This window comes from Montipora foliosa, chromosome 3 (assembly GCF_036669935.1).
Source record: "Montipora foliosa isolate CH-2021 chromosome 3, ASM3666993v2, whole genome shotgun sequence".
In the NCBI taxonomy this organism is placed as follows: Eukaryota; Metazoa; Cnidaria; class Anthozoa; order Scleractinia; family Acroporidae; genus Montipora; species Montipora foliosa.
In genome coordinates this window covers 31,913,393-31,918,392 of record NC_090871.1, presented here as the reverse complement: position 1 = coordinate 31,918,392, position 5,000 = coordinate 31,913,393, and the positions used below count along the sequence as shown (strand labels likewise).

General features: G+C 36.5%; 1 protein-coding gene across 1 annotated transcript in view; it reads left to right on the top strand.

Moving 5' to 3' along the window:
• The window catches only part of LOC137997292 (hatching enzyme 1.2-like), a 21,406-nt gene extending 18,242 nt beyond the window's left edge, over nt 1-3,164 (top strand). The window contains exon 11 of the mRNA XM_068843206.1: nt 1,255-3,164. The gene's annotated coding sequence lies outside the window, so the exon portion shown is untranslated. The remainder of the gene's footprint in view (nt 1-1,254) is intronic.
• The last annotated feature ends 1,836 nt before the right edge of the window (nt 3,165-5,000 follow it).

Here is a 5,000-nt window from a genome sequence, read left to right as displayed (position 1 = left end):
TTGTACACTTCTCTAAAAACTCACATTGAAGCACTGTATCCTTTTTGGATCCTTCTACTGGGAGCTCATCGTTTGGTTTACCATATTTATTGTGTATATATATATATATATATATATATATATGTTAAAGGTTATGTGGGGTTGCACTTATAAGTACTCTCTAAAGAACGGTAATTGTATGTTCTCACTAAAATGAAAAGGCCCTTTCCAGTTCAGCATTTGCGATCCCTTGAAAACTAAATTAATTGAGTAATTAGCATAACCAACACTGCTTTACATAAATACAGATACCTCAGGAAATATTAAAGCTATTCCTGTCATCTTTACAGAAAATAGACTTTAAAAGTCACTTAATTGTTTGAACGTCTTTCTGATGGAATTAAAGAAACTTACGCGAATTTCGCCAATACCCCAATTTCGATATATTAAAATTCAGTCCCAAACAAAAGGCATCATCTTGAGGCTCTGGCGAATAAATATAAGGATTCGTATGAGTTTATTCCCCAGAGCCTGGAGATGATGCCTTTTGTTTAGAACTGAATTTTAAATACATTGAAATTGGCCTAACTTTAGCTGAAAATGGGTGTAATATCAATACACTGAACAATAGGAAAGCACCATTTGGCAGCAAACGCCTAAAATGAAAAGGATAGTAATAAACTAACAAATAAAAAAGATCGCGGCAGTCTTATTTCTTTTACCTCTTTATGACTTGTTAATTTGAAGGAATTGCACGTTATTGTCTTTTGTTCCTTCAGCCCATGGATTCCAGGGATATCCGAGTCCAAAAAGGATAAAAAAGAAAGCAACAAATCTACAAATTTATTGCGTGAAAATACCGGACGTGAAATATAGTGAACAACCGGACGAAACGTCCGACCCAGGCCAGGCCTTAAACGAAAACCTTGCATGCCGGTCCCAAACAAAGATTGTCTCTGATGCGCATCCAAAGGTTCGAAATGTCAGAGTTCAAATTTTTTTGCGGTGGTCCATTTATCATTTCAACCCAGTTGATAAACTCATTTCAATTGATTTATGGCTTCTTCAGAAACCATATTAGGTTGTTTTTAAAGATCAAGTCATCATAGTCTACTATATGTTTTCTAGCGCATTTCTCCGTTACGTCTAAAAGCATCGAAAGTACAGATATAGTTAGGATACTCTTTCAGAAATTTCAGTTTGTTTTATTATTATTATTATTATTATTATTATTATTATTATTATTATTATTATTTTTTTGTTTTTGTTTTGCAGAGTTACGGCAATAAGTACCTTTCCTATTTGACTGAACTTTGGATTTTTATCTTTTTAAACAATGGTTGCCACATGTGCACGGTGAAGTACATTACAGTGAGAAATGACTCTTTGCTTTTGAGCAAAGCAAGGTGTATACTTTGAATTGACAATAAAACAAATGAGCAAGTTTTTATTCTTTTGAACATTCTATGTAGTTGTAAACGAGGCAGTAAAGTATAGTAAATTTGCTAAGTGACAACCCTTTACCCATATTTTGTACCCCTTCTACGAGTAAAAGAACGAGAAGCTGCAAATTTAGCCACTTTTCAGATATTTACTGGCACTCAAGACTTGGTTCAATATGGCCCAGCATGTTAAAAAAACGCAGGGACTCAGTCAAAGGCTAATATTTTTTCGACCCTGAAGCTACGTTTGTTTTTAATATTACTGTTGTTGTTTATTTTATTACGTTTTATTTCTTTTTGTTTCTTTTTTTTTTTTTTTCAAATTAAAGCTCTGGAAACTGAAAGGGAAACGAACCAACCTGCGCTTCTTCAATTGTTCTAAAATAGCTTGTGCCAGTTGAAGGTGGTCATTTTCAATTTCAAAGAAGATTATGCAAGGGGCATTTTAGTCGGCAGGGATTTTTCTTTCCTTTCGCTTTTTGTAAGCAGTCCTTTAAGTTTGCTCGAGGAAGCAACGCCTCTGAAGTTAACATTAATCATTTTTAGCTTTATTTCTCCATGTAAGTGAATGTATCGCAACAAATGCTCAAAGTGCGAAAAGATCCGAGCAAAGACCAGATTCCCTTTTTGGGAAGGAAATACTTCCTGCAGAAAATACTGCAACGTGGTTGCGAAATATATCCCTCAAGCTCGAGGGCTTCGATTTATCCAACTTGAATGCAGCGCTGGAAGGAAGTATTTCACTTCACTCATTTTCTTTCAGTCATCGTGTAGAGTTTTAGGACGTCCTTTTTAAGAACATCCTATCTCAACACATACTTCGACAGAAATTTACTACCAGTCGCGCCACCTCTATTTTGTGTATCTGTGTCTGAGGCCAACCTGGTTCACTGCATTTATCTCATGTGCAAACACTCTTACGATACACTACCTTAAAAATTTCAAGGACTCTCATTTAACGGAACCAAAACATTATTCTTAGTCACATCAAGTGATCATGAAGGCATACTTGATAATATATGCTAAAATGAGTCAATAGTTAAGTACCAGTTTATTACTTCATTGGATAATTCTTTCCTTGATCTATGGTAACTCCATCAAGTCTAGCCATAGTAATTATTCTTTTTTTTTCTTTTTATTTTTTTTTATGCTACCAGAGAATTATTCAAAAGTGATGATGATGTTCTTAGGATATCTTTACAATAGTGAGGAATGGTGTGGTCACTGCCACCAGATTTTAGGTTGTACTGGAATGAAAGTTTGGGGATGGGTAAAAATTTCACTTGACCATCTGTAGAGTTAGGCGAATGTTAAAATTGTGCATTTAATGTGGGATGTCTGGAAATAAATAAACCAGTTCTTGTCTTCTGTGCAATGTTTAAATTTAACAGGGAATTCAAGGTGAAGCAGACTTTGTGAAATTTTCCGACCTTGGGCAGCTCATTTCCAGTGTTGTGATCTTCTAGTCTTTGTGGTTAAGTCTTTGTGGTTAATGATACAGGTATCTATCCTGTTAGGGGCTTGATATCGTAGGTCGGGGCCTGATATGGAGTGTCATGGCTTTATATTGGCAATCTAATATCAGGGGCTTGATATCGTAGTTCGGGCCCTGATATGGTGGGGCAGAGCTTTACTCTGAAGATCTTAGTAGGCATTGCTTCATATACAAGGAAAGGTTACGTTTATACAAACGTTGGCCGTGTAGCACTTATATTTTAAACAGAGTTAACTGAAAAGAGGGCAATGTGAAGTGCTAGATTTCTATCCCATATGAACCATGTGAGCGTTAGCCCTACTGATGGAAATGGACCCACACAAGGACAGAGAAAAACTCTGACCAGGGTGGGAATTGAACCCACGACCTTCGGGTTAGATCTCCGCCGCTCTACCGACTGAGCTACAAGGTCAGACGGGAGCAGGCCGTGGGAACTGAAGATGTCAAAGTCACGGCAATGAACATGTACAAGTACAAGGAAAGGTTACGTTTATACAAACGTTATATGGGGGGCCTGATATCGGGGGCTTGATATGGCTGGCCTGATATGGGGGGGGCTTGAAATGAGGGCTTGATATTGTCGGTAACGTTCCAAACCCTGCTCTTTTGCTTAGCAATTTGTTATGGTGTTCCATCCAAGCCAAAAGTCAACTTTGCAAAGCAATATTCAACTTTATCAAACTGTTAGTTGATAACCGTCATTTTCAACGTATTCAACATTCAACTTTACCATGAAACTTTCAACTTTACAAGTCAACAATCGACTGTAAAGCATGCAACATTGAACTTGCCAGCTTAAATTGTAAAAGTGAGTACTCAGGAATGAGCGCAGCATTAAACATTTCAGTTCACAACTGTACATCAATCAGGAGATTACAATTTATCAGTCGGGTTGAGAATCCGAAATCTTCTTTTAACAATCCGGTCGTTCTTTGCAATATGACGTTTGATTATATTGTACCATTTGCGTGCGTTCTCCCCAATATAATGTCGATCCTTTTATCCTGCAATCTTGAATGTTGAGTTCTCTGAAATCGAGACCAAATACACCAAAAATTATGGGATGTCGGTCGGCGATATGACGTCAGCGAAAACTGTAGTCTCTCACCATTCATTTTGGCGGGGATAGAACACCATAATTTGCTCCATTTGTTCGAAATATCTAAATTTGCCTGATTGTAGTGGAAAACTCTTGGACAAATTCTATGAAGTATTGAAATTGTTGAAGAAAATTGTAATGTAATGAAATATTGAAAAAAATGTAAAGTAATGAAAAGTATTCTGATATATTCCACTGATATATTCCACTTCTCTACTACGCGCTTTTGCTTCACAATTTGTGGCATTTCTTGGAAATATTTAAAATTGCCTGACCGTTTTGGAAATTTCTGATACAAATTATCGTAAGCAGTTTCAATAGGACCGCTTAAAATCCACGAATGGTAAAATTGTAAGTAAAATAAAGCCGAAAAAATTTTCTGGGAGTGTTTGCGGTTGAAATAAGGTGCCAGCCTGCTTATGGTGCATGTAGTAGGATTAAAGGTGGTGACACAAGCCAATATTTTCTTTATATGTGTGATGTTTACTTTTTCAAAGCCATTTCGCGCATTGGGAACTGTATTTCGGCTAAGTTATCGTCAGCGAAGCTTTCAGGGTAGCCTCGTTCGAGAAGGCTAGTTAAGTGCATTTTCTTTACCTCGAATGATTCTTTCACCGAGTTCGTTCTTGTTATTATTATTATTATTTGCTTTTTTTTGGTGGAATAAATGCTCCATCATTGCAGAGTTTGATCGATGTTATGTTTCTGAAACACGCACTCCTTCATTCTTCTGGTGACTTTTTTTGTTGGCAAATGCATGGGAAACATTTACTTTCACTGATGTCCACACCTCTCGTACTTTATGAAATCTCTATCCCTCGCGTGCAATGATCTTGATTCCTTTGATCTCCTGATTCACTAAAGGAATTCTTAAATCTAGAAAATTAAAAGAGAAGATGTACCGTACACATTTTTTAAGCTGATTTGAATATAATTACTACAGGCAATCTTATTAGTGAGAGTAAAAAAGAATATTTTAAATCTC